The sequence below is a fragment of the Camellia sinensis genome, chromosome 9, assembly GCF_055761805.1.
Source record: "Camellia sinensis isolate YWXY chromosome 9, ASM5576180v1, whole genome shotgun sequence".
Classification (NCBI taxonomy): domain Eukaryota; kingdom Viridiplantae; phylum Streptophyta; class Magnoliopsida; order Ericales; family Theaceae; genus Camellia; species Camellia sinensis.
In genome coordinates, this window is record NC_138969.1 from 196,136,324 (window position 1) to 196,147,315 (window position 10,992).

The 10,992-nt window shown below is 42.1% G+C and overlaps 1 long non-coding RNA gene across 1 annotated transcript; it reads left to right on the forward strand.

The window, feature by feature from the left end:
- The first annotated feature begins 4,622 nt into the window (after positions 1–4,622).
- On the forward strand, positions 4,623–7,737 carry LOC145798944 (uncharacterized). Its single transcript, XR_014340869.1, has 2 exons — positions 4,623–5,653; positions 7,493–7,737. It is a non-coding gene; the product is annotated as an uncharacterized LOC145798944 (long non-coding RNA).
- Positions 7,738–10,992: the final 3,255 nt, after the last annotated feature.

Here is a 10,992-nt window from a genome sequence, read left to right on the forward strand (position 1 = left end):
GGGTCTGTCTGCTCTTCGGCAACATCATCCCCAGGTAATTGTAGGTCAAAAAAAATCTCGAACCCCGGTACGCGCTTCCTTTCCGCGTTCAGCCACGGCTCCGAAAAACCACAGAATGAAAAATCTTCCCCCTCCTGGACGAAGCGTCCGTTTAGGGAACCCTGGATGGGCCGGTGCATCAACTCAAAAGGCTTCCCCATCTGTTTCGCTCTGGCTCTTCCAGCCATTTCCTTTCCTTTCCTTTCCTTACCCAATCCACCTTGGTGGGCAGATAACCCAAGCCAAAGGTATGAGGGTTATGTGGCACTTCGGCCAATGCTGCAACGCCCTTCCGACCGCTCCTTCCTAACCCCATCCCGGGGATGTGTTGGAGTTTGTTCATGAGGTATACCGCTTGAGCACTGACATATATCCCCTCGTTAGCAGCCATGATGTTTTGTACAACCCGAGCCTCAGCAAGGGTGAAACCTGATATAAACACGTCCTCCATGCCGTGCTCAATTTCTAAGACTGGTGTAGATACCTCTGGAGGTGAGTGGATCGATGAATTTTCGAAAACAATGGCTACTCCCTTTTCATAGGGGTATTTCACTATCTGATGCAGAGTGGACGAGACGGCCTTCACTCGATGCAGCCACGGCTGCCCCAAAAGCAGATTGAAAGTGGCGGGAACCTCTAGGATGTGAAAGTCAATTTCATGCTGCCTTGGCCCAATCTTGGTTTGAATTTTTGCTGTCCCCATGACTTCTCTGCTTGTGTTGTCGTAAGCCTGAATCACCGGGGCTGTCGGCACAAAGTCCGCGGTCTTCAAACCAATTGCATAGGCAGTCCTTGCTGGATATACATTGATGGCGGACCCTGTGTCGACAAGCACCACGGGTGTCCATTTGTTTCTGCACTCCACGGAGATATAGAGTGGCTTGTTGTGGTTCGCCCCCTCAGGTGGCAGTTCTTTGTCAAAAAAGGTCAACATCGGGGTAGCTCCTCCCGGAAAAACTAAGCCCACCAGCTGCTCGGGCGTGGTGTCTATAGAAAGCTTAGCCTTGTCCATGGCCGATAAGACAGCTTGTCGATGTACTCGCGATGCCATAAGCAGTCCCCAGATGGAGATGTCTACTTGTATCTTCTTTAACTGCTTCACTACAGCCTCTTCTTCGATTTGTTTCTCTTTCTGTCTCTCAGCTTCCTTATCTTTCCCAGATGCCTCCGGCTGGTCTAGGTGCGGGGGCTTGAAATACCGTCCGCTTCTAGTCATATGATCGACTTCTCCAAGGTATCAGGTGTCATCGGGTTGGTTGTTTCCCCAATCTTCGTCTGTATGGGCAAGACATAAATCCTCATCTTCCCACCACATTCCATCAACAGCCGACAAACACCTGTCCGGTTTTGGTATGACTATTCTCGTACTCGCGGTACCTTCCACCCCTATGCTCGCAGCATTCTCTGTTCCTGCGCACACAACAGTTTCAGTCCTCACATGGGCCTTTGCCTTTCTGATTCTCGTGGGATCTTCAAATCTTTCCTGTTCCGACCGTATCAACACAGTTGGTTGCTCAATAATTCCTGCATTCAGAATGCTCCAATCCAGAGCGAAATTCTTAACACCGGCGCTCCTCGGCGATGTATTCTGTTCTCCGACTCTCTCGACTATCACTGACATTCGTGCCCCTACCAGACCCTGTCCTAGTTGGAACTCTTCCACCATATCCGGTTGATCATCCAACCACCCAGTAGCCTTTGCTGATTCCTCATAATCAAACCAATTGACTGCTGCGCCCCCTGGATCTTGGTCACTATAAAACTGGAGATTGGCAAGGTCCTCTTCCACAGCCCTTAAATCATCTGTTCCATGTCCCAGACTATCCCCTTGGATCACACACAGTTCTCCCCCTGTTGGCAATTCCACATCTGGCCTATCCTGGCCTATTGATGAAATGTAGTCACCCGGACTATATGTCTTCTCAACACGACTCCCAGATTCTGCAGACTCTGACTCAACAACCTTCTTCTCCTTTGGAATCTCCTCTCTCCTGGTCTCGATAGTCACCACCGTTGGCTTAGGTTGGGTCATGGAGATGTCCATCATGCACAAGTCGGTGCAGTCGGGAAGGAATACCTCCGGCTTAGGCAGGTGGGAAGGAGTGATATAGATGCTAGGATCGTAAGGCACGACCCCGATTTGGATGAAGTTGATCCTTTTAGGCGGTGGAGCTTGGTTATGTGTGGGGAGAGGGTTTGTTGTAACATTGGGTTTCTCGGGAGGCAGAATCACCCCGTTATCGATGAGATCTTGAATCTCATGACGTAATCGGAAGCACAGATCGGTGTCATGACCATGCTGTTGGTGAAATGCGCAATATTTGGCTGGGTTGTGGGTAGGGGGAAGTCTTTCTGGTAAGGGCCGCGGTTCTAGGGGCTTAAAATGCCCTTTTTTGATTAAAACCCCTAGAGCTTTGGATAGGGGCATATATAGTGGAGCGAAGGTTCTTGTGTTTTTGGATGGGGATTTGGCTATTTGGGTATGCCTTCCGGATGCACTGGAGAATGGCGTAGCTGCCATGGTTCTTGGAGGGGGGTTGGTGGTGACCATGCTCACTTCGGAGGCTCTTGTAGTTGTAGTACCGCTCGGGCCTGCATTAGTGTTGCGGTTGAAAGTTCTTCGGGGTTGCTTCCGGTCATTATCAATTAAGCCTTGCTTTAAGGCATCCTCAATCTACACCCCCATTTCATGTAGATCAGAAAAGATAGGGAAGGGGAGTACAATCATCTTTTGCATCAACTTCGGCTGAAGATTGTGCACAATTATCCGAATCTGGTCTTTGTCTGTGGGCCTTAAGGTCATCATCGAAGCCTTGGCCCTCCATCTAGTCACGAATTTTGAGAAACTCTCTTTAGGCTCTTGCCTTGTTGTCTCGAGATCACGGGTTGTAATCTCGAATTGTGTATTGTATGAGTATTGCGTAATGAAGGCCTCAGCCATCTCGTCCCAGTTTCTCTTAACATCATCTTCTAATTTGGCATACCATATGGCCGTCACACCCGACAGGGTTTAGCCGAACAGAGACAGCTTCTGAAGTCTACTGAGGCCCATTGACCTTAAGATGTCAGAAAACAATCTCAGGTGCACCATGGGGTCCCCGGACCCATCAAATCGATCAATGTGTGGCATTTTGAATTTGTCAGGCAGCGTCACAGCTGCGTCGGTATATCCGTCTTCGATGTCAGGGATGGTCTTGACTCCTTAGGATCTCTTGAACAGCTTTTCGAGCTTGCTCAACTTCAATGCTGTGGGGTCTGTCTTGAACTCAAAGGGAGAGTCCGGTAGGTTGGTGGGTGTTTTGGATAACTGGGGTTGAATTTGGGGTAGGATCGGGGGTAGAGGTGGTCTCGTGGGAATGTCCGTATCATTCTGAACATTAGCTGTCTCCCCGGGGGTTGGAATTCCTGGCGGGGGAGGAACTTGCTGCGAAGCAGATGCTCCGGTTTGCTGCTGTAACCTTACGATTAACTCTGTTTGTTCATTCATAACCGTGGCCTGCTACTTGGCGAACTCTGCCTGTCGGACAGCATCCTGCTGCATCGTTTTCATACTCTCTTGGAGCTAGCGCACCATCTCTTCTAAATTGGCCATACTGTTCTGCTCTGACTGAATTATCAGTATATGTTCCCTTTCTGTGGGAGAAGCAGAATCCTGATCCCTATTGTACACAGGTGGGGTAGATAAAGCCCTCTGTACTGACTGTTGAACTGATGCCCTTTGCCTAGCTGTCCTCCGTCTAGTAACCGAGGGTAGAGAGTGGTACACTGGTTGTCCGTCTACCAGATCCTCAGATCGATGGAGTCGAGGACCTCTAATCCAGAGTGCTTGGGGAATATCTACTGGGTCAGAAGCAATTGTGCTCGACTACCTAGTAAAAAGATAAATAAAGCGTATAAATAAACAGACAATTGGACAGCGTAACAACATAAAATAAACACAACACACAACTAGGTATCACAACAAACTGCCAACAAGCTGAATGTACTGTTCCTTAATCACTGATTATTGTTTCTAAATTGTTACCCCTAAGTCTGAATCTGATACCCGTAGATGACTGATTCCCAAAAACACTGATGCCCGCAGGCCTGACTGTGAAACCCCGTATTTTTATATAATAAAAATAATATGTATATTTTTAATTTTCTTAAATAATTATTCACAATATTTTGAATTTAATAGTCTGTATATTTTTATACTGAAAATTTATTCAAAACAAAATAAAATAAAATATTTTTGACTTTATATTATTACTCAATATTAATTTCTGAACCGTATGATATTTTTATTATATTTTTCTTTACATTTTTTTTGTAGTCAAATTACACTGAAACCATATAATTGCTGTACTAAAACCCAATCAAAAACCATGGGTTGCTACCCCAGGTTTTTCTTGCATTCCACCTGCAATGTGGTGGACATGCAGATGCTATATACACCAGGTGTTGCATTCTTCTTTTTAATTTCTATCTTCTTTTACTCTTTCTCATTCTTCCCATAAATTGAGTCTAATGTTTCCTTATATTTCTTCATCTTTTGCTTCACTTCCAGCTTCATCTTTCTCTCTCTCTCCGTCGGTTCTCTCTCTTTCTCTCCATCTCTCATTCTCAAAACTCTCTTTCTCCTTTATCTATGTTTTTCCTCCTTCCCCAACCTCCATAGCCATGGCCTCAACCCACACTATCGCCAACCCGCGAATTTCACCACCATTGGCGCACCGTCGGACCGGCACCACCACCATCACCTATTTCTATTATCATCTAGAACCACCATCCACAAAGTGTTGTAGGTGAAGAAAGAGAAGAAGAAAGAAGATGGAGGAGAAAGAAGCAAAGTTAGAGAAATTTATTTTGAATTTCAAAAGTTGGTTTTCGGCTTACTTTCGGCATGCCAAAACCATCCATTCCGGGAAGAATTGAGGAAAATGGATCATGTAAGATGAAGTACGGAGTAAGTTGAAGAGATTGGCGAAAGAATGAAGTAAAACCGTTAAGAATTAAGAAAGTTATGGAGTCCGAAAGATGGTTCGAAGAAATGTCCGAGACGGTAGGAAAATAATCTTATTTTTGGTCAAATTTTGGAGGTCCGACGGCATGCAAAAAGAGACGGAACGAGGCGTGTGAGTAGTGAACCAAAAACTAGGCCGTGAGGTGAATCCAATGACAGAAAAATAAGATAAAACGGAGTTACGATGAAGAAGATACAAGTATTTGAACTGGGGACATTGAAACCAATTTTCTGGGTCTCTTCTGTTCGTGCATGCTACGGCTTTGGAGAAGATGAGCTTAAATTTTATCCTGTGTTTCTCGGCCCATGCTGCTACGATGCACCCTAGTACCTCTAGGTTAATCGAGTGGTCCTATGACTTTGGGGATGACCACCCTTAGGTTTTTCGACGTGTAGAATCCATTTTTGGGGTTAGATCTTGCAAAATTTGAGTCTAAGATGATGATCAACAACTAAATGTTCTAAGAGAATCCAATGGCAGATCAACGGTGAGATCGCGTCCGATTGATGTGAAATTTGAGCAAGACGATCATGGAGCCAGGACAATCATATCTTACGATCAGAATCATAAATCAAATTCGGACGATAAATCGTTAACAACCTAACATAGTAAGTAAACTCTTATAACCGTCTAATTCTTTTTAATTGTTAAATATTTAGATTTGTGTTCATATGTTAACATAGCTAAAACTTTAGATAAAATTTTGTTTATAGTTGTATGTGAATTTGTGATTGGTATGTTATTTGAAGGTCATTTCTTTATTAGTAGCCTTAAAATCATGATATAATCTTGGATTTAGACTTGCATGTGTAATTTGTGCCATTAAAGAGATGATTAAAGATTTTATTTGGTTTGATTATATAACTCTTCAATCTGCTAGAAACTTGTACGAATTTTTAGACAATTTTATGCTCAAAATTTTGAAATGATTTCTTCTACAAAGTTGTTGAGAATGATGTCTAGTTCACCCAGGAATTTTCTTAACAATTATTGAGCTTGGTACGAATTTATACAAATTTATAATTAAATCTGCTACTGTAAGACAGATTTTAGTATATGTTTAAAAGCTTATTAAAAATTCCATATTAATCCAAATCTGGAAATTTCTAACTAAAATATGAAATTTGAGAAGTCTAATTTCATACTAAATTTTGAGATTGTGGGTTTGATTTATAAATTTAAGTATGGAATTAATTTAAGAAAATGTGATAAATCTGTGTCATAAAATTTCTTAGAATTTTACAGAATTATTTATAACTTATCTTTGGGAATTTATTCCTGAAAATTGACCCAAACATATTTATTGAATATTCTGTACATTTCCACGAATTTTAGAACTGCATAAATAATTTATTTATAATTTTTATTACCTAAGGTATAACCTGAAAATTTCCTGACAGGTTTAAGATCATGACTTTAATTATTTATTCGGATAAAAATCAGTTATTGTGTTGGTCCAATTCATCAAATATAGTAAATTAGTAATCCATGTATGGGTGTATTGTGATTTATTTAATATTGTGGTAGTCTAATCTTGTAAATTAAAGATCCATGCATGTGTGTGGCTTTGGTTTATTTTCTCTGTATCTAAATTATTATTTCATACCATGGTTTAAATAAATTGTTTATTTAAATGCTGTACATTTATTTATTATTGTGTGACATGTGCAATATTTTATGTTGGGAATTTTAATGAGTTGATATAACATCAATTGTGATTAAAATTTAAAATTATTTGTGAGTACTATCAAAATTAACTGAAATGATTAACGGCATATACAAAGTTAACAATTGACGGTTAATACCAGTTGTTCAGAGTGAGTCTGGGTTTTAAAGAGTATACGAAATTAAGGGTTGACGGTTAATACCGGTTATTCAGGGTGAGTCCTGATTTTAAAGAGTGTATGAAATCAAGGGATTGACGGTTAATACCGGTTGTTCAGGGTGAGCCCTGGTTTTGAGAATTCTCACGTAAATTGTGTTGCGAAACTCTAAGATGGCACGGGACTTATTTGAACCCTTTTCGGTATTTGGTTTTGGAATAAGGGTGGATGTGCTGGTGGCACACAGGGAGGTTACGTACCCCTGGCAGACCGTTTCCTTGGGGCAGACCACGGATGCCACTACTTGGGTATATCACTCCGGACGTGGGCATCCCTGGTAGTTACGGTTGGTAACACTTGAATATTTGACCAAGGGAGGGTTTCAAATTAACCGTTGCCATGCTTAGTGGTTGGTAAGTTAAATCTCTTTGGTGAGATTTCGAGTGTCACCTAATTTATTAAAATTATTTTAATGGTTGTAATTTATGCTTACAATTATATTGTTACCTCGTGTTTATAATCTCATTATTTTTCTCTTAAAAAGAATGGTAGGTTGGTTATGTTTTCTTACTGTGTTGCAAAACTCATGGCATATATTTTTGTTGCCCTGGCGTTTTATGCCAGGTCTTGGCGAGAAAATAACTGAAGCTGAAATGGAGTCGACGCTAACGTAGAGCCTTGGCTGACCTGAAACCCCGAGTAGAGCCGAATAAATAATATTATTTTATATAATAGCTATTAAGGACTTTATAATTTCATTTGATGTTGTATTTGGATAATTTTAAGCTTTTATCTATTGTTATTTGGACGTTTGGTTATGTACGAGAGTTGGATTACCCTATTAAGATGTCAAATTTTTAGTTTATTAAGTCATTTTGTTTATTTAATTTCCCTTGATGTTCGAAAAATTTGGGGCGTCACACTGACACTCAGACTTGTGAACTGATATGTGTGTTCCCTGCATAGGTACACTCTAAAAACACGTAGCAAGTAAAAGAGAGCCAAAACACCCCTAAGTTGGGGTAGGGTTTCCCTGTCCTACTTTTGTCAGGAGCTAGGGTTTCACTATGCACGCAGCAGTTTTCTAACAACCTAACATCGGGTAAGTAACCTGTCCTAGTTTGGAATAGTCACTATGGATTTCGATATGTACTAGGTCGAATCGTCGAAAAGGGTGCCCCGGTAAAATCGGGGTTTGTGTTCCCATACTGTCAGAGCCCACAACCGGTCAGCCTTATGGCATGCTTTGGCAAAGTCAAGCCTCCGGCAAACCGTTCAGGAATGGCAGATGGCAAACACGGTGTCCTAGGCGCACCAATGCACACGCAATGCAAAGAGACACATAAATGAAATCAAAACAGGATATCACGAGTTCAAGTCAAGCTCTCTAAATCCCCAACAGAGTCGCCAGAAACTGTAGACGCGCCCTCAGGCCTTAGGCTACAGTTCGGACTCAATTGGTGTCACGGTCCTGTATCTAATCTCGTAGAGTGCGATGCAAGACCGATGAATCATCAAAGAGTCCAAATCTGGCAAATCATTTTTTAAAACAGATTTTTTTTTAAAGAAGTGCCAAACACGGACTGCTTCGCCAGATATAGAGTCGCCACCTAAATATTTTATTTTGGGAAATTTGGGAAACCCTGACTTGGTGCCAAAGGCCACGTGTCCGTCATCACCAAAGTTGCCTTAGCTCGGGAGCTTGGGTACGATTGGGGAAGGTCAGCTATGAGCACCCCCTCTCGCCCGATCCGAAGATCGGCCTCTACTAACCATGATATCCTTTTTTGAAAACGTTATGTGTTCTTATTCTGGTTATTAGCCTAGAATTACTACGTTATACGCACAACAAACAAGTATAGACCAAATCGCCTAAACTGGAACAAAACATTTCATGCCTATTTTGAAAATGGTTTGCTACTCACAAGTAGGCTAAAAGGTAGATTTCGCCACCCTCGAGTGGGCTTTTAAAAAAAAGATGATTTTGCCACTATTTGGTGGGCTTAAAACTCATAGTTTTAATGCATTATTCCAATTTAGGTAATTCGACCTCCACCCACAGGCACTCAAGCAGTTTATATCACATAAGCAGCTAGCCTCATAGTAATCATGTTATTATGGCAACACTCACACGCATGCGGTATGCTAAAGCGTAAATGCTTACTTAGTACTCCGAGCCAAAACAAAAGCTAGTTAGTAATGAATGCATGATCCTAGCTCATGTTAAGATGGCTAATGCAAAACATACAAGATGCAACTACAATAGGCTCGGCTATTCTAAGATGGCATGTGATGATGCTACAACTAACATGTATTCAACTTCGGAATTGAAATACAAATGCAGTTAGTATGATGCGCCGAACCCGGTGCATGTAACACAAATGTATGGATGCACGCATGCTATCATACTGTATGCTAATTGAAACATGCCCTAGACTAACCATCAAAAGCTAGTAAATAAAAGGGAAGAAAGACGTGGGATTGGGAGACATACACACACTCACGCACACTTATTACACAATTGCCCTCACTCGGAGGGTTTGAATAAATATTACGAACCACCTAATTAATTAACTCTCAAGCTAAATAATTAATTACAAAAAATTCTAATTAATTAACAAATTAAATGCGGAAGAAAGGTGGCCGCAGCCCCGCCTCGGGATGCGTGGATGATGCATACTTGACTCGCCTTGCTCGGAAACCCGTGCCATGCCACTGTTGCCTCTGTTTACACTGCTCTGCTCCTCTGATGACTGCCAAAGTCCAAGAGTATGCTCTTTGGATGCTGGGGGATACCACCGACCAAGTAGAAACGCCATCGGCCGGAGGGGATGATCACCGACCACTGAATAAGCTATCGGCCAAACATGTTTTGCCGATCGGCACCCAACACTGCTGGCTGGCCAATTCTTCCTACTGAAACCTGCAGCTGACAGCAGCAAAGGGCAAGTAGTGTATGGCATGGAATTTTCAAACAAATGTGAGCATGGACACACTCCCTATCATGCAAGGGACTCAAGGGAGCATGACCCTCGACCCCCGGGCCATCAATTATGCATTTCGACGCATGATGGCCTAAGAGGCCAAGTTTGCAATTCAATGTGAATGAATGCAACAAAAGAGATAAGTGCCAACACCCTATCATATTGTAGTCAAGGGCATTGGCTATCGAGGGTTGAGATGTGTTTCGTCACTTGGAGTACGAACACTCATCACCCCTCAAGTTTGGTTTGACACCCCAAACCAAACAATGCAATGTATGTATACAAACTTGGCTCAAAGATGCAACATGAGGCTAGGATGCAAAACATGCCAAATGTGATGCAAGCTAAACATGCAAAGGTACAATGCTAGGCATGTAAGATGCAATGCAATGCAATCAAACATGTAAGATAAGGCATGAAATGCAACTAGCTAATAATATGCAAGCATGCGAGTATGATACAATGCAAACATGAAACCAATGCAACATGATCATGCAATGGTGGACCTAAGACACAGAGGGCAGACCTCAACCCACTCCCAAAACAGTGACAAAAGATGCCTAAAATGATGAACAAATACTCATGTAAGCATACACACCAATAGGCCCAAGATTAAGGCATAACCAAAGAGTATTCTACCACCACTACCCCAAGCCCACATGGCATGAGCTATACAACCAAAAATAGAGTTTAGATGCATTGAAATAAGTCCTAAAACCCTCTGATATGGCAGACCCGAAGGCTTAAACACTTACGCATGCACAATGCTCATTTCAAGGCACAACAAAACAACTCTTCAAGGCATGAAAGGGATGATAAATGCAGTCATACGAGCATGGGTTATGGACTGAAATAGCATGGGAAACGACTCCAAATCACTGAAATAACCCAACTCAAGCATGCTCATGACTCACACCCTCAAGGCTTACAAGCCAAAATGCAAAGAGGCTATACCAAGCATGGCAAATATGATCAAAACAGCACCCAACAAGCCTTAAACATGGCAAAATATGACCAAGGACTTCACAAAGCAAGGCCAAAATATGAGAGCATGGTGGTCTAATGGTATGATGCACTTTTAGACAACATGGAGGAATGTAAAGCAAGTATAATATGCATGTAAGGGTGGTCTAATGGTAT